Consider the following 26,553-nt stretch of genomic DNA (forward strand, 5'->3'; position numbering starts at 1 on the left):
CGTTTCTCACCACGAGAAAGTGTCATTGGTAAGTGCGAGCTCTATAACTGCCAAACTAACACGTCATCGACGCCAATACTCATTTAAATGTTGGGGGGGTGGGGCGGTGGGGGGCACAGGCACTGAACATTTGTGACTGCGTGTTCACAACTTGAGAGAGGACACACACAGCACGCAGCAAAGCACTGCGGGGTGTGGCGTTTCTCGCATTGGCAGCTGCTGACCGATCAAGCGGAACCCACAGAAACGGCTCATGGCCCCATCACCAGGGCGGGGCGGGGCGTGGGGGGGGGGCTGGATTACCACACGGGATGATGACGATGGTTGATGATGATGGGGGAAGGGAGGGAGGGAGAGAGAAGAGGAGGAAGGTTCTGATGGTGGGGCATTCTGGGTGTAGGGTGGGGCGTTCTGGGTGTAGGGTGGGGCGTTCTGGGTGTAGGGTGGGGTGTTAGGGGTGTAGGGTGGGGCGTTAGGGGTGTAGGGTGGGGTGTTCGGGGTGTAGGGTGGGGCGTTCTGGGTGTAGGGTGGGGTGTTAGGGGTGTAGGGTGGGGCGTTAGGGGTGTAGGGTGGGGTGTTAGGGGTGTAGGGTGGGGCGTTAGGGGTGTAGGGTGGGGTGTTAGGGGTGTAGAGTGGGGCGTTCGGGGTGTAAAAGGATTGAAAGAGGGCAAAGCCCTCAGTTGTGGGGGTGGAGGAGGAGGGGAGGGAGCTGTTGTTGTGGTTCGGGTGAGGAAGTGGGGAGGTGGCTGTGGCTCGTGAGGAGGTGGATGAGTGTTCAGTGTACGTGGGGAATTCACGAGTACAAGACGGGGCAGGCATGGAGACGGGCGATATCTCGATCAACACACTTTAGTGAGGTGGGGGGGGGACATTTGACAACAGAGCGGCACTGTTTTCTACCTGCGTTCTGAAAACTCGCCTGACCAGTTTAAGTGACCAGCAGTCACGTTCCCTCTCTTGCTGTCGGTAGATTGAACTCTAAATTAGCCTCTCCGTGTCCACCACTACGCTGCACCGTGCACACGCTGATCAACAAACTTTTGCCAGGTTCCACATCACATTACAGAATTTCTCCCCCTACAATCTTGATGTGGTTAAAGATCGGGTTGAAAAAAACTAGAAGGGATAACTTCATGTGCATCACTTCGGGTCTTGGAGTGGTGTGTTATTACTCAATTCACAATACACTGAGACTTTTAAGGTCCCGTGCAAGACTCGCGTCACCGCCGCAAGCGGCGAGAGCAATAAATGGATGGGCCGAATGCCGGATGATCCTAGTAGCACAAGTAGCTACATATGTAGTTGCACAAGTAGCTACATATGTAACAGCTACATGTGTAGTAGCTACGGGCCCCGCACTTTCAAGGGCCTCGCACTAAATGTATTCAAACTATCAATTCCGATTCAGTGATTCTGCACTTGCTCTATTACTATGGTTCTATACCTCCTTCAACTTTTTTAGAACGACTGGGTGTTTAAGGTGAGCGATTTGTCGTATTATCTGGCTGTATAGCAAACGAAACAATACAATTACTTTACTATGCAAGTTGAAAATGTGTGTGTTGCGTCTACACCGCTGTGATAATTAGGCTGTTTAAGAAATTAGTGTTGATTTCTTAGCTGTTCCAATACGTATTTCCCTGTTTGTTTCCATAACCGAGTAAGACAAATTAGATTATTCCGATATGAAGCCAGCCTGTTCTCCATCACTAGGTACTGTTCGTAAGAACCACGGTGAGGATATAAATGTTTCAATCTGATTTTTTTTTTCAGAGAACAGTAAGTGGTTTTACTGATGAAAATTTTAAAAGGCGTCGTCTAAAATTATATCCAATTTTCATCTTAATAAACAGAAGCTGCTAGTCCTCCACACAACATCCCCATTCCTCGTGGTCTTTGGCTGCTACGATCCTAATATCGGAAGGAAGAACGTTCCAGACGGCCGCGCATCTGAAAGTGCGTGATGATGCAGCGAGCGTCTTTGTTCGATGGTTAGCCAATCTTACTCCAGCATATTAACTGATCCCATGGCTCCGTCTCCACAATGTTCATACAGTAAGACGCGTTATCCCCTCCGCAAACGAAATTCAATTTTAAAACATGGATGAACATACATGCTGCAATACTTAAATGCCGGGTGCAAATGCAATTATTCAATTACGTTATTAATTCGTACATTTTTTCCCCTTTGTACTTTTTTTCTCATTGGACGAAAATCAGTAAGAGTACCCACATAACAGAGTGGGTAGTTCTCAAACTCAAGATGGAAAGGCAAGAAGCCTACTTTCTTTAAAAAGGGGATTAGCTGCAGCCCTACAATGTCTAGCTCACGCTACTGCTGGTGGCAGGGCCTGCACGAGAGGGACCTCCAGAAAGGTCCTCGAGTGGGCATTTGGCCTACTCTTCCACATGGGCCAGACATCTTGGAAGATGTGGGAATGCCCACACTTTACCCTACCACATGCAACCTGTTGACCCACGAACTCTGCTGTGCCCACTTAGACTGCTGTACGGTCCAAGGACATTTATAATCAACGCACAGCGTGGTCCAGATGTCTTGTGACCTCCAATGAATCGACTCCTAACTTTTTTTCCCCCTTTGCACATTCATTTCTGTTTTACATAAACCTTACTTACAGAAATAATATGAAGTATTGCAGAATTAAAGGAGGGTCACAAGACATCTGGACGACCCTGTCCGTTATTTCAACAGCTGCGCCAGCAGGCCGCACCGTTTATCTCTCGATTGTGACGTCAGTGTGTTGACCATTACACTGACTCCCACATCGCCGACGATTCATTACCCCCCTTGAAGAATGCACGTGGAGGTGATTCATCAACTCCCACCTTGCCCAGATAATGCATTCGAGATGTGAGCCACATCACCGTGGCCTCGACGGAGTGCCGCGTATGTCCGCTTCTATCCTCTCGCAGTTGAGTGTGGTACCTTTATGAATATTCTCACACTTTGGTGAAATGCTGCGGGTTGCTTTTCAACGCCTTGTCCGTGTGTCTCCGGGTGGATTTAGAATGCCTCTCGTGGCTTTTGCCGTTTGCCAATAAGTGGCAATCATGGGTAAAAACAAGCGGTGTGGGTGAGTCAGTGGATACGGGCTGTGGTGGCGGTGGTGGTGGTGGTCGGAGAGACTTTGCGGCGATGGCCTTGTTTGTCCCTCATTGTCAGCAAACAGCAGCTTTGTGTACAGGATCACGGTCTGACGGTGGGACTGTTACTGATTTGTCATGTTTACAAACACACGCCGACAAAAACACGGCAGGTTTCCCTGGCAGCAGGCGCGCGAGCGCGTCACGCTGCCCCTGCCCGCAACCTGCTCGTTGTGGTGGAGACCTGTGCGTTCGCGCAATGTCGATACACATTTTTCCACCGCAGTTTCAAATGTGGGCATTTTTTTTCTACAGTTGTGTGTTTCCCTGAAAGTTTTTTGTGATTACACATCGTACCCATATTATTATTATGGTTATCACACTTGTACTGGCAATCCAGGGGTCGCCGGTTCGATGAACCCAGCTCCACCCAGCTCCATCCACCACAAGTGACCAGTTTGGCTGGCCGCTTGTTGTGGACAAAGTGCCGGTCTCGCCAAAGTGGAAGAGTAGGCCAAAATAAACCCTGTTTTCCTCGAGTGGAGACCCTTCTGTCAGCAGTGGCATGAGCAAGCGATTGCAGGGCTGCACCTTTACCTTTTACCGACAGTCATGTGATTATAATAGTTTTATCAGAACACGAAAATATATATTCATGCCTAGATTTTTGTCTGTGATTGCTCCATGTGGTCTGGTCAATGCAATGCTTTATTGAATTGAGGGCTAACTCTGTTAGATTATAGCTAAACCTGGTTTGACAATAAAGTAATAAATCAAACTTGATTTAATGTAGTACCCTTCACAATAATATAAATACGACATACGATTGCATGTAATCATAACAACTGGTATTCTAGACAAGTATTGCAGTTTTATTATCAAATAATAAGAGTGTATATGAGAGGTTATTCTTTTTTTATATTACGCTTGTTTACCCAGGTAGACCTCACTGAGTCAAAGGAATATTTTTTTCAGGAGGGTCCTGAAAAGTGTTTGCAGTAGGGGGCGCTGCCACTGTATGCAATCCCAACTGAGTAATTGGCAGATAATCTTTCAGCAATGTCAATGTTTGGCCAATGCCCGTTACATTATGCGAGGAAATGGGAGAATCCGGAGGAGTTCCATCCAGAACAAGGGGGAGAACACACAAACTCCGCACAGAGAGAAAACCGAGTCGGAAATTGAACCCAGGCCCCCTCTTGCTTCGAGACCCGAGTGTTACTACGGCACATTTGAGATCCAGGATTTGTATCCAGAATTCAGATTCTCAAGTGCATGTATGGTCTCAGCCCGATCAACAACGACTGAACGGGGAAAAAAAATCCATCAAAGTTGTCTTCTTCACTCGAATTTGGGAAAAGGGAAGTGTCTCTAAGAAATAAAAAAATTAACGTTTTCATTTCATTGTAATGTGACAAATGTCTCTATAGTAGGGCGTGTGAGAAAGTCGAATGCCTGGTGTGAACGGGAGGCCACTCGCAAGTTTCTCAGGAGTAGTTTTGTGACAATCTTTCTAAGACTGACTGATACGAGTCGATGCGCCACTCCCTGAGAGTTCAGACTGCTTACGCTATTGCCTCATGAGATGATGCTAAGAGCACAACTGAAATGAACAATAGACTAGAGTGAACCATGTGCATGGTCTGTGAATCAGGCAACAATACAGAATACAGTATTATTTTATATATATGGGGTGGCCCATTAATATATGTCCTACTGAATTCTGGTAATTGAATATTGTGAACGTGATGGCTCCATATAGTCCAGAGCGACCGAGAAGGAAGGTGGTAGCCTCTGTTTGAGACTCACACACAACGTCTATTCCAAACTACTACGACTATTTTATTTGCCAGGTAAAGCCCACTGAGCTTACAGCTGTTTTTCAAAGGTGACGTGGCCACACATGATAGCGCATCAAAGTGGCTTCTCATCATCATGTGGGAAGGTAAAGTAGCAGCCAAATAATCTAAATGAATGTTTCTAGATGTAGAGGGCGAAACCTGAGGACCTGGAGAAAAATCCACACGACCATGGGGAGAGTGAGATCACGCGAACTCCGAATATACTACAGGCATCGTCGAAGTCTGGGATTGAACCCACGTGCTCCTGCTTAGCAGGCGAGGGTGCGTACGCCCAGGATATATTTGGACATGCACCACCGCAAATGAAAACAATGTACACATTGCAATGGAAATTCGGACACAGGTTCTTTTAAAATGTACAGAAAATAAATAGAGCGGAAACCAAAAGAGCGGAGACGGGTGTGGTCACATGTACATGATGCCACGTTTAGCAGCCCCCCATGAAAATCGATAATTGTGTAATGTCTCCGTATTCTTTAAGTGAGGTATCTGTACATGTACAACCCTGTAGACGTGCTATACTGCACACAGAGCAGACACAGATGACGTTTATAACGAGCCAGGCGGTGGTGCCGATGCTGCACGTGGCCTGTAATCCAGACCTGTGGAGGCAGCGAGGGTTGGTGGGTAACACAAACGAGCTTTTAAGCCCGTCCAAGGACGAGTGTATATTGCAGTAAATCTGAAATATTCAATAGAAAAATTGTTCAGCTTATGATTATTAATGGGGGGGTGGGGGGGGTTGCCCCATATGGAGTAACGTCACCCGCTAATGGTTCTTGGGGAGGGATGCCCCATGTGGAGTGATGTCACCCCCTCATGGTTCTTGGGGAGGGATGCGGCATGTGGAGTGCGCGACCTTCTTGTGCGTTAGTGTAAATTTCCACGCGGGCATGAATATTAATGGCAGGGGGGGGGGGCTCTTTTGCAGTGACGTCACGCACGGATGTAGCACTGTGCTGCTTAGATTTATTTTTTACCGTCACTTTCTGTAAAGAAACGTCGTCATATTTGAAGCGACTTGCAGAATAAATTATTTAATTCAGCTCCATCTTCCTCTGCGTTCGTGTAAAAATCCACCCACTTATGAATATTAATGAGGGGGAGGGTGGGTTTATGTGGAGTGACGTCACGCGGGGGGTGGGCCTTATGTGGAGTGACGTCATGTGCGGGACGGACAGACATTTGTGGGTGATTATAGTAGGTAATTCATAATCAACGTTTTTGGGTTTAGATCGCGTTATTTATAAATGTGTCGTAACCCTCCACCACCCGACACGGCCAATCAGCAAAAAAGTGTCACGTTGACAAAAGACAAATAGTTCACTGCTTTAGCCCACCGGTGTGTTGAAGCGTGAAACCCCAACATTTACATTTATAAATAACGCGAACTAAACCCAAAAACGTTGATTATGAATAATATTGGTCGCGAAAGCCTACGTGTTAAACTGATAGTAGGTAATGTTGCGAAACTCCCTGTGCATGTCAATGTGCCACACCGTGGCTCTCCAGAAGGCAGTACAGCAAGTGGACTAATCACCATGGTTTCCATCCGTATGGGAACAGAGTGCTGCCCATTCACACGCAGCGCGGGTCTTCTCCGGGTTCCTTGGTTTCCCCCCACACGTATAAACATCATCAATGGGCTGAATATTTTTACAATAAAAATAAACCAATGCGCAGACCCACCTGGAAAAGAAGTCATATGACTCAGCGTGGCTTTGCTGGATGAAGAAGTAAATTATTACTTGGAATTTAACTAGGCCAGAGTGCATTCAAATTAGACCTCTTGTTAAATGCTGGTTTATATGAGCACATAAACACAGCAAACATTCCAACGTATGAACAAGCAATAGGTATGAACATCGGCTTGGTGGTTAGTACATTGTGCTTGCTCTATAAGCACGGTGACTGGAACTTCCCTTCTCCAACCTGCACCGGCTAGCATGGTGAAGTATGGTCAAACAACCCCCGTGATCGACGCAGCGTGGGGTGGGGGGCTCCATCCAGCAGTGGACTGACAAAGGCCTGCCAATGATTGTGCAACAGATTTTCGTCTGTACGGTGACAGTGTAGGACGCTGCCAATATAAAGTTTTCATTTACAAAGTGATTTAAACAACATTCATTTATTTTTCATAACAAAAGCTAATCGTGGCGAACATAGACGGAAATTAGCTCCGCTGAGGTTTACAACCATATCAGTCAAAACACTCTGCGTGCGGTGGGGGAAACGGTGCGGTATGACCATACGACCTTGAATAGGAAACCACAGAGAGAGGTCAAACCCGCCAATCCAAATATGACCCGAACAAACACCTCTCAGTACCGCATGCAGTGTTGGTATTCATCGGTTTTTATTGAGGTCGGAGCTACACAAGAAACATCGTCAACAAGAGCGAGAGTGCCGCTGCGTTACCTGGTACTGACCGCTTTGCTGTATTTATCACCAGGTTAGAACCCGCTGTGGAGCGGCGGATAACGCACTGTGCTATGAATCCGGGGACTCGTGTTCAGTTAGGGGCCAATGGTCGACAATCGTGGAAGGCGATGTCTGAACCGGTCTTGGTTGTCACCGCCTTCACCAATCCACTTGCCAGTGTGGTGCAGTATGGCAAAACAGTCCCCATGGCAAAGGGGCTGTTTATTATTTTATTATGAGAACCCATTGAGAGCGGAGGTCTCTTCCAATGGAGACCTGGATTGAATATACTCGTACAATGCGGTACCGAATCTACACGTACAGTCCGTAACAATCATCGAGTGCATTTGTGGCTCGCACCATTTTTATGCTGGAAGTCTATTACGAGGGTGCTGCTACGTTTCACACAGTCCACAGCCGTTTCACAGTCGGGAGCATTGTCGTTGCATGCAATCCCATTTGACCAATTTGCAGGTGATTCGTCAAATTTGGTCAGGCCTGCCTGCATGTCTGGAATATAATTTTTTTTTTAAATAAAAAATAAAAATAAAATAAAAATCACGACGTTTCGGAGGCAACACAAGCTTCCGTCTTCATGTGGAACCGTCACAGCAAGTAAGAAATAGCAATCGTGCTGTGACGGTTCCACCTGAAGACGGAAGCTTGTGTTGCCTCCGAAACGTCGTGATTTTAATTTTATTTTTATTTTACTTTAAATTTAATTTTTTTACCTACGTGACTTTACCGAAAAAACCTAAAAATATGAATCCTTGCAGTCACGAAAGCTTTAAATCTAGAATTAATGGAACAGCAAACTTCTGCAACAAGCAGCGGGCGCGCTACTGCTGGGCCCCCAAATCACCGTCAAAACTGCCATTGGAATTCGATATTTACAGGTATCACCCAACACTACAAGGTGACCAATGAATGGTTGGACAGTAATTGATCCTTGACTCCTTCCGTGCATACCTTTGAGTGTTGTTACCCTTTCGTATGAGTGAGTTTTCCTTCAGGTTTCTCCTACATGCCGAACTTTCACTCGTAGATTTGCTCTTCATTGAGTTTTGGGAATGTACCACATGTTGCTTGGCGTGACGTCAGACAATTTGCTCAGAGCCACTTCAGTTGTAAAGAGGTCGGACATCATGCCCAACAGCACACGCATATTTGTTGAACTTCTTTCGCACCGTACGTAGCCAAACGCGCTAATCAGGGGTGCGTTTTTGGGTCTTACATGGTCTTAGATGTAAGACCCAAAAACACGTTGGAGAATCACACAGCATGAATGGAATTGTCCAAACTTCTCAAGACTCAGTGATGCTTTGCTGGACATTATTATAATATACTTGAAGTTAAGTTCAAAGTTTATCCACATCACGAAGGCCCTTTATGCGACTATTTTACATTCCCATGGTGGAGGAAACCTCACCCCTGAGGAAGGAAAGGCTGAGTTGATCTCCAATCTCCGACCAGGAGTTGAACTCTTTTTGGCTTCCGATTATGAGTCAAGGGCTTTAATCACAGCCCCGCCCGGTCGGGTGAATGCACGGTGTGGTTTTTTTTCCCAGACATTCCAGAAGTCAGCGGCGGTAAAGTGACTCAGGGATCATAGGACCGTGCCTGTCCCATCAGCGTGCAGGTCGTGCAACTGCATCGGAGCCATGGGTTCAGAAGGACTCAGATGCTGCCTGGCTACAGAGGTAGATGGAAATTGAACAAGGGAGCCGATTTCATTCCTTGCATCAGGGCTCATTCGAACCACGCAATGCCACTGCGTACCACTGAGATCCCGAGTTTAAAATCTGGTTTCAGCCACATGCAATTAAACTGCTTCCCAAGCGTAGTGAGTTGATGGACTTAACCCGTGCATTAATGACAGCACAAGTCTAAATGAGTTTAATTTGCTCTGGCTAAATGCTAGCATTGGGAATTCAGATAGATTGGTGCATCTGCCCTGTGACAACATTGCTGTGCTACAGGGTGAGTGGAAAGGTGTGCCCCTTGTTCGAGTATTAAACAAAAAACGAATACTATCGTTTGAATATGACATCTGAATCAGGTCTGTAAAAAACCTGCGTCTGCAGGCCATTCATCACCACGGGGTGATGCACCTCGTGGTCACTTCCCACACCTCCGATATTAGCACGGTTGGCTACGTACGGTGCGACAGAAGTTCAACATACATGGCCTGACACCAACAGCACAATAGGAATGTGAATACAAGAAATACAATCTTACGTAAAATCCGCTGCGTTCTACTTTTATATCGCTGCTACGATGGTTACTGTTCCCACGAAGGTCACTCATCCCCCCCCCCAACCGTGTTCAGGACATAGTCTACCAGGCTGACTGCATCATCATCCACAGTGTCCATCCATCACACTGCTGCAGGTCACGATGCTTCCCTTGCTGTCTCCTCCCTGACACGGCTCCACTTTGGAATTCCCTCGCAACGTCTATTTTTCAAAGTCCTCATCAACATTACAAAATTCAAGAACACGTGTTACGCTCCCATCTTTTACACTTTCAACAGTGCCGTTTGTTGCTGCCCGCGTGGCGTTTTGGGACCTTTGGGCCCTGTGCACAGCAACCCGTGATTGAATAAAAACACTTCGTCTGAGTCACCCAAAACAGGACTCCTCAGCCCGAGGTCTCGCAGCAAGCCCAGCCCTGAATCTCTCATCACAACCACCACCACCACCACGCCTCGCCAACTCTCTCCACCCCCAACATCCCACCCCACCCCAACCACCACCACCAACACAACCCTGCTCCCCCAACTCACCCATCCCCACAACGCCATTCATCCACTCCCTGCACCAAGTGAAAAATAGAAAAAAAGACTCCGAGCCACACCCAGCCCCGCTCCGAAGCGAGGAAGTGGCGTGGGTGTTGGGTGAGTGTGGGGCATCGTCGTCTGTCTTGCGTTCGTGGCTCTCTTAAAGCCACACAGAAGCGACGGTCCACTCTTCTCGCGCGAAGTTTCGCTCTGCGTCGAGTAAGCGGAGCTCCTCAAGTCTGTTGCCTGCTCACTCCTTCCCTCTCCCACCTCCCTTCTCGTTCCCCTCCTCCCCACCACGCTCTCAACTTCACTTTCTGCCGCTTGCCACGTTATGCTCTCTCTATATCCCTGCTGATGCTGCTGCTGACGGCGCTATAAATAAGTAAAGCAAGTGGCGACTGCGCAGTTCTATTATTCTATACCGTACGTGCGTTGTTATTCTGTGTTAAAAATCGAAACAAAAGTGTGTGTCTGTTTGTTTAAACATGTACATGCTTGCTCAGTCGTAGCTGCAGACCCCTCTAACGCTTCGTAACAATTATATCGCAAATAACGCAGCGCAGACCCTTCTCGCCACTTCGCCGGAGGTGGTGCTGCTGGGGGGGGCATCAGCCCGCGGCGTCCGTGTCCCGAGTCGTCGTCGCTGCGTCAATTTCTCGCCTCGCCCTCTCCACCACCACGGCGAGAGCGCGAGGTATCTTATCCACGCACGACCAACCACCTGGACGCGGGACACTGCACATTTGGACATCTTCTGGCGGGCTGCCTCCTGCTTATACGCCGAAAGACATCTCCCTATCAGATGCAACCTTTTGCTGTTGTTGTTGTTTACAAGTTGCTTGAGATAAGTTGGCTCGCTTGTTATATTTGTTGGGATGTGCGCGCTAAGGCAGCTGCCAAAAGTCAATTGAAAATGCGGTTGCTGTTCTGTATACGAGTAATACCTTAGGCTTCCTCGTAATTAGCGTAATGTCATTTCAGTTACCTAGGCGAGCCTCGCTGAGTCTCACGACTCGTGTTCAGGAAAAGGGGCTTGTGTACCCACCGATGTCTGGCCGCAGCTGTTCAGGATGAGTGTCGTGGGACGGATTGTTTAGTCGCAAAGGGGGACCGGAGAGATCCCGGAGAAAACCCGCGCGCGCACAAGGGGAGGCGGGTAACGCCCAGAGCGGCCAGCAGACAGATTAAATAATCAGTTGCTCTCAAGGAAAGTCGATTAGGCGTTTATCACAATTCTGTCAGTGATGTGAATTCCACATTATCGTGGCGGGGGAAGTCTTTCCATAGGACACTTGAGTTGATTATTCCTCGAAGGAAGTGGCCAAATATGCCTCCCTCCCCACCCAATCCAATGCAGAGACCTCTTTAAAAACGAGAGAGATGGAACAGCGATTCTTTCCGTGGATACTTTGGATGATTAGTCTTAGTCTCGCACGCATGGAGGGGTGTAGAGAAGGGACGTCACACAGCTTGCATCCCAAGCGTCGGCGGAGTCCGGTGGGGCGTGTTGGATGAACAGGTGTGTGGCTCTCTTCTCACCTGTATAGCGTTACCTGCCCCGAGGCGTCCTGCTTTGAGCACCACGTGCCAATGTGCAGCTTATCTGTGTAATTCTATCCTGCCCGGTAAATATGTCCCCGTACAGCAAATGTTTGTGTTTGCGTGAATGCAATGCGTAAATAGTGTCGTCTTGTGCAGGCTATAGAGGCTACTCGTTAAGAGTATAGACCAAAGCACAGGTAAGTTGTTTAGTTGGGTAGAAATTAATGTATGTGTAATGCAATTGAAAGGCACGTAATTGCCGAAAGTAGTTTTAAGCTTTAAAATATTAATATCAAGTAACTTGATAAGTTAATTCCCCATGCATACAGCTATAGAGTGGGGGGGTATAGAATTCGCCGTACAGTACTTGTATCACAGGAGTATTCCTGTATCAGTTACATTTATTGTTGGCTAAACATCGCATAGGGGATAATAGGCAAGGTCCAACGGGGTTATCAAAGGCCGCGTGTATTGTACTCGTTTAATTATTCTGTGGCTGGATCGTGCGAATTCTGATAGCTTGGGGAGGCCATCATCTTGCAGTGGATTGATCATGGCTGATGATGAGTTAATAAAGACCACGTTAAGTTGACTTTGTTGAATTTGTGAGAACTCAGAGATCGGTATAGTCTCACTGTCAGGAGTGGTTTGGGCCACCAAATTACTAAACGCAAAACCAATGAAATAAAGTTATTTCAATTAATTAAATATACATCGGAGTGAAACGACGGTATATATTCTGTAACAAAAATCTAGAATTGCTCAAATTCAGCGGGGTGATTCAGACTCCCAGACCATTACACAGGAGTCTCCCCGGCCACTCCCTGCACGTGGGTCTTCATGTTTGTGTAGGATAAACAGCTTTTGACGCGTGCTATCGAAGTTACAGTTTTATTCGGGATTTGAGCGAGTTTATTAACAACAAAAAGACGACGCTTCCGTAGCATTGCATTGCTGGGGCGTGGACATTTTTTTTGTTACACGTGGTTTCCATCTAAAAAAAACAAGTTGTGCGTTCGACCGTGAGTCCTGACACGTACCCATGTACTCCCTCCTCCCCCTCCTCGCAGCTCGGGGCCGCTGCCTCCTCCTCCTCCTTCCTTCGTTTGTTTGCCAGACGCTCCGATCCGCCTCCTCCCTCCCAGAGTTGTGCCTGCAGCAAGCGAGAGCAGGGGAGGGGGAGAGAAAAGCCCCCCCAGCACGGTAAGCTGCACGCATACTTGCCACATGTGCTCAGGTCGCAGTGCGTTAGGGGGCGGGCGGGCGGGTGCGAGTGGAGTGAAGAGAGTTGAGTTGTATGCTTTGGATGGTGGTGTGGAGGGAGTTGTTCAGTGGCTTCAGAGGCGGTGGAGAGTGGAGAAGTGGTGATTGTAGGTGTGGTGTTAGGTGGGTGCGGGTTTAATGTGGAGCCCAGGGACATTAACTGGGCGTTGGCTCATCACTATATGGCAGCATTCACAAATGGAACATTTAAAACGCTCCAGTAGCAGTTTGCGACTGGTGGTCATCCAGAACAGACCTAACGACGCAACACCCCGATCCACAAACACGAAGGAGACATCACAGCGATGTGGCACTTCGCTGCTCCTGACGCGTCCATCTGGGCTTGAATGCGAAACTGCGGTTGTTGCTCTGAGCCTACATCAGCAGCCATACGAAAGAAGAAGCATTTAAGTCTGCTAATGAAGAGCTGTGGTGCATGCACCATCTACCTTCTAGACACTCTTGATTCATTCTTTCCGCAGGATTTTTTTCCCCCCATTTTTAATAAAAGTGTTACCATAAATACATTTTGCAATATAGGCAAGATGGCTAGTTTAGAGATTTTTTTTAATTCTCACAGCTGGTAAAAACAATCCCGATACCTTGGGGCGAGGGTTAGGCAGGTGTGGGGGTTGCCCTACTTCCCCACGCTGGTCAGTGTGGCGCTGCATGTTGAAGGCTAAAACCAGAGAGCTGTTGAGATATCACTCAGTGCTGATGTTCGCGATCACTGAGAATCTCTCTTGGACCAACTGGTTCATAGCGCAGCGAAGAATTTCACTGATCCTCCATGGAGGTGTAAGTTACTTTAAGCAGAATACATCTGTAGTTTGGGTGTACTCGCTGCTGCTGGTTTATGTTGCTGGAGCTGACTTGCAGATACACAACTCCGCTCAGAAGCAGCAGCAGCAGCAAAAATGTAAACATTTCTGCGAAGTCGGCTGTGGAATGGCAACAGATAAAATGCGGTTGCGAAGTAAAAACAAAGGCATGAATTTGGCGAATAAGGTTGCATTTTAGTTTTTTGTTTAGAATGGAGCTCGACAGTGACCTCTTGTGTGTGGCCGAGAACGATCGCTGTACAGTAACAATGTCGCATCTCCGATTTAGCCGGGGTCTCTGATGTCGGCGGATGTGTGAGACATCGGTCAGATACGCGAACGTCTGTAGACAATGACATTGCACGGCGTGCAAATAGGTTACGAGACAAAAATAAAGCGCAAACTGCTTTCAACTTGAGAAACTGCTCCGAAGTAATTAAGAACACTGTGACGTGCATCGCTATGCAGTTTGCATGATAGGACCAGAAATATTCCCCAAACAACATTTTTGTTCAAAGCAAAGGGAATTCAATGGAGAGTAACATTTCAGGACCTCTGCTGTGCAAGCCACGATAGCCAGCGATGGGGACGACCCTGAGTCGCGCTTCGCCTGCTCGCGGGCTGCCGCTTTCGGTAACCTTCGTGGTGGACACCGCAGACACGGGCACGGACACGGACACAATTTCCTCGGCACTCGGTTAATTGGTCTGTTAATTTGTCTGTGAATTGGTCTGTTGATTGGTCACAGTGGCTACGTGGCGGTCGGATATGCGACCTTTTAATACCCTGCCCTCGGTGAAATGGGATTGCCGCGTGGCACGGTGGCCACGTATAGCAGCAAAGCGACGCCTCAACAGTAGCGGCGTGAAGTCGTTGCAGGGCATCTGCTACGAGGCCAGGGCGTGGCATGGGTGGTGGGGGACAGACTTTTTGAGAAAGTCCCGGTGAGGGAGCAATGCAGGGTGGATTGGGTGGCATTAAAATCGAACCTGCTTGCCAAAACGAGGCCCAAGCATGCAGAACGTTTAGAAGATAAAAACACATTTTCAAAGGGAAATAAATATAAAAATCTGGAAAAGTAAGTAGGCGGACAGGCAGATTTGATGGACAGACAAGAGGCAAAAAAAAATTTCGGGGCAAAAATGAGTGAACCCATTTCCCATGAACGGCGTGATTCATGGGCTACTGAATTCTGAGTTTACAGTTGCATCTGCAATAGCGGCCGTTATGACTGTGTCCTGAAAATGTCTTGAGGTTGTGACTCGTGCTTGTGGCTTGTGTAGCAAGCGAGAGACCGAACAAGAGCACATTCTGCAGTGGCGGATGTCCACAAAGTGCGCTCAGAATGGCAGTTGAATGCCTGCAAAAGGGCATGTGAAGAACGCGGGGGGCTCCCTTTTCGCCAAAATGCCACCACAATGTTCTTTTTTTTTTCATTTTGTATGATGGAAACGGGCGACTTGCTGCTTGGAATTCTCTGAGAGTTCGTGTTTGCACAGTGAAGAGGCGCTTCGCATGTCCGCTTTAAGGATCGTGTAAACACGCCGTCAGTTTCGGCTGCGATGACCACCCCCGTCCGCCCCCCCCCACTGCTGCGTGGTGCACGGCGTGGTGTTAGTGGTGTGTTGGTGGTGTGTTGGTGGTGTGGTGGTGGTGGTGTGGTGGTGGTGGTGTGGTGGTGGTGGTGGTGGTGGTGTGGTGGTGGTGTGTTGGTGGTGGTGTGTTGGTGGTGTGTTGGTGGTGTGTTGGTGGTGGAGTGGGGTGTTGGTGGTGGTGGTGTGTTGGTGGTGTGTTGGTGGTGGAGTGGGGTGTTGGTGGTGGTGGTGTGTTGGTGGTTGTGTGGTGGTGGTGTGTTGGTGGTGTGTTGGTGGTGGAGTGGTGTGTTGGTGGTGTGTTGTGGTGGTGTGTTGTTGGTGGTGGTAGTGACAGACTGTGGCGAGCCTCCTCGCTCGTCCCCCCGCCTACAGCCCTGGCCTCTCACAATGAGCTCGTGTTGTGCTCAAATTTTCTAAATTATGTAACGTGGACAAAAATGTAAACTGCACATAGTGTACGCGGCGCCATGGCTCCGCTAAAGACCTTTCTGGAATGAACTAAACCTATTGCAAACTATTTATTTCGTGAGTTTGGTCAAGTCATGTCCTGACTGCATAGCTGCACGTGTGTTTACACGTGTATATCGGAGCATCAATAATCCCCCCTTAGCTACGTAAATAGTTATGCTTCAGAGTTTGAAAACGTTGGACAGTGAACAGATTTTAGTGCGGTTTAAAAGGTGGATGGACGTAACATTGTTATTTTGTGCGGGGTCTTTGAAATGAAATACCAAGTATAGTGTTTGTGCCATTTTCCAATCTTATGCAGGAGTTTTTAAAATAGATGATTATAATGCCAGATTATAATTCCAGACCTGAAAGCAAATATATTTTGATAATCGGTTGAACCTCAGCAGAACGAGAACGATGAAATGCAGTAAAATAAAAATAAAAATATCCCTGATTGAAAACAAGTTGTTGGATTTATGAAAATCAGTGGCTTTAATTAAACATGATTCATCCGGCATTGCAGGATGAGATCTGCAGATGGGATTGAGAGAAATGTCTTGAAGGGCTAATTAGTTCGTCCTTCAAGACAATTCGTTGTATTCCTTTGCTGGCGAGATGTGTGCAGCATTGCAAGACCAGAGAGCGATAAGTTTGACTTGACAAGAAATACGTCCGTGAGACATGAATAATTAACAGAGACTTCTTTAGATTAAACGTTCAGAAAAAGATCCCCTGTAAATGCCCTGCTAGTGTACCGCACACCGCACGAAGGAGTAAGATATGTTCTTCAGGTATGCCATGCATTTGGCGTATTCGTCTTACTTGCTATGATGCGGGTAGTCAATTTGTCATGTACTTTTGTATACTTGAACATTCTTGTAAACACCACCGCGGCAGATAAGATATATCTATGGCAAGGCCACAGGATGAGCTGGCGTGCGAGGTTGTCATGACCCAAATCATTCCGTTCGCTTGAAGCATCCTGCGTTCCTGACGCTCTTGCACAAGAACAACATCACGGTCACCAGACCCGCGTCGTCGGTGCCCATTGACGAGTCTCCCGCACGTTCCAACTTGGGCATTGCGTGAGCGGTTGGCCGCCAACGGGGGCACATCCTCGGTGTCCCGGCTGACACAGCCGTGCGCAAGTGATAGATTCATGGAGACCCCCCCACCCCAGCACGCAACCCCCGCCCCCCAAACCCCCACCCAAGCGAATTGTGTTTTCCAGCTCTAGATTTAACACGGGAAATGTAATTCATCAGCTGTCGCCGCATTGGCGTCAAGTGTTTGTAATCACTTTCCAAGGCTGCGTCGTAAAATATCGGCGGTGGAGGAAAAAAAAATTTGCAGGTGCAGAGCTACATTTGCGGTGAAGTCTGTGAGTAGCTCGCGCAGCCCTAACAATTTCTTGCTCGCGCCCACTGATGGCGAGAAGCCCTCTCGGAGGTGCCGCTCACTCTTCCACAATGAACAAGACGTCTTGGGCGTATGTACCAGAGGTGTGGACTCGAGTCATGTGACTTGGACTCGAGTCAGACTCGAGTCATGAATTTGATGACTTGCGACTCGACTTGGACTTGCATAACAATGACTTTGTCCCACCTATGAGATGTGGACTCGAGTCATGTGACTTGGACTCGAGTCAGACTCGAGTCATGAATTTGATGACTTGCGACTCGACTTGGACTTGCATAACAATGACTTTGTCCCACCTATGAGATGTGGACTCGAGTCATGTGACTTGGACTCGAGTCAGACTCGAGTCATGAATTTGATGACTTGCGACTCGACTTGGACTTGCATAACAATGACTTTGTCCCACCTATGAGATGTGGACTCGAGTCATGTGACTTGGACTCGAGTCAGACTCGAGTCATGAATTTGATGACTTGCGACTCGACTTGGACTTGCATAACAATGACTTTGTCCCACCTATGAGATGTGGACTCGAGTCATGTGACTTGGACTCGAGTCAGACTCGAGTCATGAATTTGATGACTTGCGACTCGACTTGGACTTGCATAACAATGACTTTGTCCCACCTATGAGATGTGGACTCGAGTCATGTGACTTGGACTCGAGTCAGACTCGAGTCATGAATTTGATGACTTGCGACTCGACTTGGACTTGCATAACAATGACTTTGTCCCACCTATGAGATGTGGACTCGAGTCATGTGACTTGGACTCGAGTCAGACTCGAGTCATGAATTTGATGACTTGCGACTCGACTTGGACTTGCATAACAATGACTTTGTCCCACCTCTGGTATGTACTGTATGTGTGAACCTCTTTCGCGCCGTACGTCGCCACCCATGCCGATCGGGGGTGCGGGAAAAGGTGGGAGTGTCCACACTTTACCTCACCGCAACCCACCTACTACCAATAGACTTATTCCTATGCATATGTACAGACAGTACATTATAGCATTTGAAATGTAAAATAAATCCAGTAACAACATGGAATGCCATTTTATGCATCCCAAACCTCGCAATGAATACATTTTCACACGTTAGTGCATTCCAGAATGTATAATGAGTACTGAAGAGTAATTTATTATAATGCAATCCGTCTTTGCTTCTTCGCGGATTGGGTTGGGGTGCTGGTTCCAGAGATAGAGATAAGCCTTGGAATTCGAGATTGTCGGCTGTGTGCGTGTTTCTGTGTATGTGTAGAGACACTACGAGTAGGAGGCACTCTTGATTATTAACACGGCATGATGCTAACACTTAGTAACTACGGCTCCCAGTCAGGACAGCTGGTAGGCTGCCTGACTGGCGACGCCGAGACGGTGAAGACCCCAGCAGCACGACGGGGATCCCCCCACTCCAAACGACAGCCCCGAGGTCCCCTCCCGGGGCCCCTCTTATACTGTCACGTGGCCTGGCTCCGCCCCCGGCCACGCCCCCTTCTGGAACCGTCTAGCGGGTTCTCGATGTGACCCTTCCGTACGTGACCTTTCCCGAACATCCCTCGGGTCTATCACGTGGCCTGCTGTCCGTCAGGGCTGCTGTGAGCTGCCGCTCCCCTTCCCTGCCAGCAGCCCGCGCTATGCTGCTACGTGACCGATTCTATGTCACTACATATGTATGTATGTAGAACTTATTTCACACAGTACGTAGCCAACCATGCTTAACCGGAGGTTCAAGCTTTCTGTTGACATTGGTGTGCGGTGCCAATTTGCCTGTCGCTGTGGTAAGTGAAGTTAGCTTGGCAAGGCAGCAAAGAGCACTGTATTCACATACTATGGGGAGGAGGAGGAGGAGGGAGGGATACTGCCATGGTATAATCACATTGGATTTGTAATCTCAAAGTTGCCGGTTTCTGATCTCCCGGCGTGGCAGATGAGTACAGCGGTGCAAGTGTTATTCAATTCCCCTGCCTCTGTCCACCCAGAAGATTGATTGGGGCAACTCCGCATGAAGTTGATTGGCAAGTTGCGTGGTGTGGGGGAAAGCGTGGATACTCCTACCAGCTCTTCCAGGATGTCTGACCAGCGTGGAAGAGGGAGGACAAACTTCCCCTCTAGAGGGCCGCTCTAGAGCCCCCTCCAGTGGAGGCCCTTCCGCCAGCAATGGTGGGAGCAAGCAAGACCCCAGAGTTGCACCCCAACCTTTACAAAGTGAATTTTTGATATAGAGTAAATAAATAAATAACATTGGTTCTCGACATTTAAAAAAACTTCAGGAAGCCCTCCCACAGGCCTCAGACATGGGTCGCGTAAACATTCAGAATTTTAAATTCCATAGCTATCGGCTTCCTTGCCTGACATTTGGAAAAGTGCAGCAATTAGTTGTTTCCCCCCCCCCCCCTGCAAACCCATTTTAAAATAAGAGCAGACTTGCAGTAAATATACTCCGCATTTGTGAGTGTGTTGGTGCATGGATGTCTCTTACATCTTTGCAAACTTGTTTTCCACACAAAGGCTTTTGTGCACTCGCTTTACACACGCCTAAAGAAGAACACTCCATGTTGTTGTTAGTCGTTCAGGAGCCGGGTTCCTTTTTAACCATAGGGTGCATGGGAATACCAAGACGATGATCATGCCCACCAAAAAATGATGGAATTCAATAGCTGTCCATCACTTGGCATGGCGTGCTATATTTATTATCTGATGTACAAGCCAGGAAATTGAAATCCAACCACACAAAAGGAATTAAAGTTTTTTCCCTGCCGCCCAGATATAGTTTCTCCCCGCAACTTCATGCGTAGAAACTTGACCCGAACATTAATACTCGTAAAAATATATATTCATGCTAGAAACTGTCAGGTATAGCCAAATACAGATAAAAGGCCAAACATGGTCAAGTTTTTAACAAACCACAAATTGGACTTAACTTGGCAACACAAATTTAAAGCCAGCAAAGTTCTAGCATACCAAGTGCTGCTGCCGAGTTCTGCCTCTCATCAAAGTTTGCATTCAGTTGTACACTTTATGCTTCATTTGCATATGCGGGTGAATTGAGTTGTTTTTGTTATATAAGGGTGTCCCAGAGGAATGTGTATCGGATCTCCCAGAATGCCTTGATTTGTGTTGCTTCGGCATTGGGATAACACTTCGAAGCCAGTGGCAGATAGCACATTCCAGAATGTCCACATTCCACACTGAGTCTCAACCACCCATTTTGGCTGTAGCCTCTGTTGGTTGAATGGTACACGTTTTCAAGAAGTATAATATTACACAATTTGGTGGTAACACTGTGGCCTTACAGAATCAGAGATATAATAGGTGACATTTCTGGCACGTGTGCTATAAAGCAGGGCCGTTGCCCGAATCCTCGCCAATCATATATTTGTTTTCTTTTAGAGCACGGTAGATCACCCGTTTCCTGCCGTCCTCAATCCACGAATGGACGAAGGTTTCCCACGTCATATCGACCATTGGGTTCATTGACCGTACTTTGTCGTGCTGGCCAGCACGGGTTGATCAAGACAACCAAGCACCGTTCCAAACATCAATTACCATCGATGTTTGTCGTGGCCAGGAGTCGAACTTGGGTGGCCGGGTTTATAGCGCAGCGTGCCATCACCGCACTACAACCGCGGTCGGTATCGCTGCGGTGTCTGCATTTAACTTGCGCGTACAGACACGCGGATTTGTAAACGGAACACTCCCAGACACTCCCGCACGTGTCTGTGTGCTTGACCCACCACTGGTACAGTAGTTAATCCTCCCTTGGTATGGCGCAGACAACACCACACCTTGTCGGTGTGGGGTGACAGAACTGGTCTGTACTGTCCAGCCCTAACCTGTCTGGTTGAGCTGCAGCAATCTGTGTCAAGCAGCTCAATTGCATTACATTTACTTAACTTGCACGCTTAATGACATCACGTTGCCATCGAACAAGCCACGGTAATGTAATGTCTTGTACAATTTTGCTCCACTGCGCTGAACAGACCTCACGGTATCAAAGGGAGGGCCCCTTACTGTACGTGACATCAAGCAACCGAGCAGCATCTGTTTTTGACAGGCCGTACCTTCCTGATGAGACGCTGAAAGTCAAAACTGGGCCAGAAATTTGGCGATGAAATATATTCTGCCCGATCGTCGCATTTGATGGACTTAATGTAAAACATATTTCAGCAGCACCTGATGAAACACGCTGTCTGTAACCAGGACTTGTGTCTGTAACACAGTATAGCGATAGCAATGCAATTGCAATTCAGTTTGGATAATAATCGTTTTCACAGAAACTGTCTTATTAGTGGTTCGCGGATAACATACGTTTTACTGTCGTATTTGTTTTGCGGTACAATGCACTTTGGTAATGTTCCACAGCTTTACCGGGTGGCCATGGGAATGAAATCATTGAACCGAAGTGGCCCAATGGAGAGCCTGTGAGCAGCGGACACAGCTGCCTCATTGGGGCCCAATCGCCCTCGTGGACACTTTTCTAATTCCTCGTGCGCAGTGCGGGAATATATTCACTGCAGATAGAATATCTGCTCATGACTGTTCACATTTTCACACAGCTTTTCTGTTGCCTAAAAACGCTTGCCATTAGAAGTGCGGGTCAATTGGCAACAACAAAGCATAGCCAGGTTGTGTTTTGAAATGAGCTTTAGAAAATAAAGAATACAAAAACTTCTCCCATGCCAAGCAAGTCTGGAAACTGTCTAAAGCTAACTTGCAGAATGTACTTGATTGATACCGATGTGGATTTATAGTGTTATGTCTTGGTGCTCTTTCTGTAAATTATCCCTGTGGATTTTTCTTTATGAAATGATGTCACGAACGTTCGGTTGGTTCTGTCACGTAGCCTGCCGCTGAACTGCCCGCACTTGTTCTGCAATGTTGCAACATGCAGCAAACGTCGATGTGCCTCGCAATATAATTGTTTATATATATACATCAAATAAAGACACAGTCTCATAACAAGACTTTAGCCCTAGGGCTGACCCGTCTTCAAATATGAATTGTATTGAAGGTTGTTTGTGTAAGGCTGTAGATTATGAAAAATCGAAAAGCGACAAATTTGAAACATCAATCTATACCATTTACAGCGCTGGAAAAGTAATAGGTTAATGTTATTAGTAAGATTTGTAGGGGGGAAAAAACCTCCCCAAATCATTGCCAGAATCCTGCCAATGGTGCGAGAACTAAGATAGTTGCCCAAATGCCGTTGAGAAGACCATGTCTGGTCACACAGCAGATGCAAGTGGTTCGTTTTCATTCTCTTTGTTTCTCTGAAAGCGTGAATATGGCCACAAATATCTAGAAGATGCTGCGTGGTTTGCTTTTCAATTTCCTTTTGGAATTGCAGTTCGCCGAAAATATTTGAGTGTATTAAATATGACCATGTGATGTGTCTTTTTAAATATATATTAAGCTCCCATCACGTAACACTATTAACTCGGCACACTTAGGTTATGCAAGATAGTATTGCATTTCTAAGTCTCTTCACTAACAAAAGCCATTTGGGCTTAGCATATGGCAGCCCTTTGTCAGTCAGATGCTGATTGAAGGCCTCATCATCCTGTGCGAGTCAAATATTGCAAGTAATGTTTTCGGAAGGGGCATTCTTAATGGATACGTGAACTATTTGTTTTATTTAGCAGCTAAAGCCCACTGAGCTATATTTTCAGAGGTGACCTGGCCACACATGATAGCTCATCGAGGAAATGGCTGATATCATTGGTGGGATCAACCCCCCCACCACCCCCTATAACCTGCTGCATTCCAGGCGAGGGAGATAACATCTAAACGACTTGCGGGGTCTATAACGGCTTGCAGGATAGTTTAAGCGTCCTAAAAATAAGTTACCAGGGTGAATATTAAGTTTTTAGAAGAGTCGTTTTTTTTTTACAAAAAGTAATGCATGTGAACATACCTTCGACAAACTAAATACAATTTAGCAATTTCACGAAAGCCTAATTAGTACAGTGCAGGGCAGAAGAGCACAATGTCACATCCGACTTGCTCCGTGACGGTCCCAGTGTGCAGCACGACCGCATTTGTGTTTGTGCACAAACACAAATGCGCAGAAAGTGTACGTTTGAAAGAGGATGTTTGAAATATTCACTCGATTTTTTTCGTGCGTTTTTTTAATTTTGGTTCTCGCCCCGCACCCCCCCTCAGTAAGTTTCTACCATTATTATTGTTCTGGTGAGAACTTAAAAACAAACACAGTCAGCCAAAGGGCACTGCCGCACGACGGGCAACTCCACCACGGGCAACTCCGCCACGGGCAACTCCGCCACGGGCAACTCCGCCACTGCCGCACGGATCTGTAAATTCGAGCTTCTTCCACGTGGAACAAAATTGGGCCGCCCAGACGAACGTCCACGATTGGTGCCGATGGCCCCACTCGTGCGCTCGGGGTGACATCTGTTGCCACATTCTCCTCCCAGGAATAGGCAAGGGACGGGGAGGGAAGAGAGGATTGGAGTCGGACAAATATTAGCGAAGGGACGTGAGGGGGCTGGGTGGTTGAGGTTCTTGCTGCTGTTGAGTTGAAGAGCAAATTCCGAGAGATGTGGATGTTCAGCTTTGCCAACTTATTGGGTAATCACGAAGGTTACATTAGCAGGGCGAAGTGCTTCGACTGTGTGAATGTAAAAGGCTATAAATAAGACGTTGAGTGTATACGAGGTATCGGGTTCAGTGATCACACTCCACTAGAAACCACTGCGACCTTAGTTGGCTGCCTGGCCATAGATCACATCAGTCTCAAGTAATAACTGAAGCAGTCCCCCCCCGCGTCAACCTACACCGACCATCATGGTGAAGTATGGCCATACGGTGTGAGAAGGCCTTGGTCCAGCAGTGGATTGTATGTATGTTGAACTTCTTTCGCACCGCACGTAGCCAAACGCGCGAATCGGGGGTGCGGGAATGACAGAGACGTGTAAATTATTTACATTTTAAAAAGGACGCTGCATTGATTGTCATCGTGAAGTATAATCAACCAGTAAACCAGTATAGTGACGAATGTCCAAACAATCCCCAAGACTGAAAGGCATTGGCAGACGTTCATCCACCAGTGGATTTATAAAGGCCTTCAAATTGTGTTATATATCACTTCATTGCTTGCATACAAGAATCTCTACGCTGGTTTGAGCGATCAGAGCATTTGCGTGCGTCTGCAATGTATCTCCCGTCAGTCACTGTGAGACTGCTTCGTCTCTCCGCTTTGCTGGCTCCGCCACGTGTGCGCGCGTCTGTGTACTTGAAGGTATCCATGGGTCCCACATGGAGATGGGAGGTGGAGCATTGACGTGCCTTTCCCAGGCTTATTATAACAACCGTGTAAAGTTTTGATACACACTTGGAAACATTCTGAGTTGTCCTGAAATGTATATACTGTTGGGACTTTGTACAGAAAGCAAATTACGTTTCCATCAATCTAGCACGGCACTCCCCATTCACGTACAGACGTGGTTCTCTCTCCTCCGCCCTCTCTCCCGGACCAACTCACAGCACCCCCCCTCGCCGCACCCCCTCCACTACAACGAAGTGGCCGCGGGGGTGAGGAATCAATCTGGTGCCCCATAAACGCCATGAATGGAATTTTATATTTATATCTACTTTTTCCCATTTACCTTAACGAAACGCAAACGATTAAAGGAAACGTTATGCATGTCAGCTGCAGCTGGGGCCATCTGTGCGCAAAATGATTTGGGAGCTGGGATTTGGAATGTGTTTATTTTGGCTTTGTTTTTGTGTTGCATGCTGCCTTGGATATCTCCTTTTGAGGGGGTGGGGGGGGACTTTGAGTTGAGCCCAGTTGTAAAATATCAATATATGCATCCGAAACTGCAAAAACACAACCCAGTAGGGCCAATGTGCGTTTGTGTACAACGCCTTTGTCGCACTCCAAAAGCACACGCTTTTTCACGGCGGTAACACCGATGTACAAAAGGGATATTGTTTTCACGGTTTCGGAGCGAGTGATGCGATGTGCCTATGAAGAGTGTCACTGAAATGGGCAGTGGTACATTCACTTTGAATGGTGAGCATTTCCCGTGCCAGTGTTTACGCGTTTGGCACGCAGCCCACCAGCACCGGTGCATTTAGTTTGGTTGAAGCCCATGTATGCGGCTGGCCATTTTGACACGAAACATCATCTCCAGCTTTGGTCACCGTTGACACGGCATCGTACGGCCAGCAGAACCTTTGTAAGAACAACCACGCACAACCCACGGGCTCTCCTTTTTTTGCCCACAGAGTATTTCACAGTTGAAGCTCGTAAAACCACAATTGTGCATTGCTCTCATGGCAATTTTAAGCAATTTCATGGCGTAATAAGCATCCAGCCGGTAATGCGGTGTGATGATAGTGCACGGAGCCTTTCCGAGGTCTAAATGGGCATCTAATTGTCCTTGGAAATAACAGCAGTGAAATGTCGCTACCCATTGAGAAAAGCCACGGCATTGCCAATTGCACATTGCGGAGAGGGTGAGCGGAAAGAGCGTTGGTGGGAATGGGTTTGGTTGTCGTGAGAGCGTAGATTAGGGGCAGCGTGTTTGGAAACGTCGGGGAATGGATGTGACCTAAACGTGCCATGGGTTGGGATTAAGCGAGCAAGTGATGTGCCAACTTTCTTCATCACCGCAACGTACTGTCGTGCCGGTCGCCCAGATTTGCAATCGAGGGTCATCCGATTGAGAAACTGCAAAAGGAAATTGTATCACGATTCGTAATGGGGCAGCCGTGGTGGCAGTTTATTTGGCCAAAGTGTTCGGAGTGGGTGTGGTGTCTGGGGAGTCGGGGGGGGGGACAACCCATGTGATGGGGGGTGGGGGCAGGGGGGACCGATGTGCTGGGGTGGTTAACCACAGAAGTATGAAAGGCCCCCCTCGGGTAACCCTTTGGATGCGGCATGAAAGAATTACAAGTTGGAACTGGTTGGGGCAGGGGAACAGAAATTCTGGCATCGGATGATAGCGAATGCCACCGAGAGAGAAGCCCAGCGGGAATGCACAGCGGCGAGTCGTACACGCACACTGGCCCTTGACTGTGCAGAGGAACGGCGAGCGCAGCTGCTCGTGCATGTGTACGCTTGTGTGCTTGCGTGCGTGGGAAGAAGTTGTGTGGGACATGAAGAGGGCACGGGTGGTACAATGCCACCACTTTTATCGTCCATGTGACACCAACGTATGTGTCGCCCTCATTCGTCGTACGAACAAGAGGGGGGTAACGAACCACATTTATTTATCTATCCCAAGTGTGGGATTAGAGGTTGGTACACTCATCTCGCTGTAAGATAA

The 26,553-nt window shown here is 47.6% G+C and overlaps 1 protein-coding gene across 4 annotated transcripts in view; it reads left to right on the forward strand.

The window, feature by feature from the left end:
- Positions 1 to 10,193: 10,193 nt before the first annotated feature.
- LOC144943108 (neuroblast differentiation-associated protein AHNAK-like) overlaps positions 10,194 to 26,553 on the forward strand; it is a 72,458-nt gene continuing 56,098 nt past the window's right edge. The window contains exons 1-3 of one of the 4 annotated variants that reach the window (XM_078870292.1): positions 10,194 to 10,284; positions 10,729 to 10,864; positions 12,783 to 12,915. The gene's annotated coding sequence lies outside the window, so the exon portion shown is untranslated. Of the gene's footprint in view, positions 10,387 to 10,728; positions 10,865 to 12,782; positions 12,916 to 26,553 lie in introns of all 4 variants that reach the window. The other 3 variants (XM_078870291.1, XM_078870293.1, XM_078870294.1) reach the window with 3 other exon arrangements.

This window comes from Lampetra fluviatilis, chromosome 30 (genome assembly GCF_964198595.1).
Source record: "Lampetra fluviatilis chromosome 30, kcLamFluv1.1, whole genome shotgun sequence".
Classification (NCBI taxonomy): domain Eukaryota; kingdom Metazoa; phylum Chordata; class Hyperoartia; order Petromyzontiformes; family Petromyzontidae; genus Lampetra; species Lampetra fluviatilis.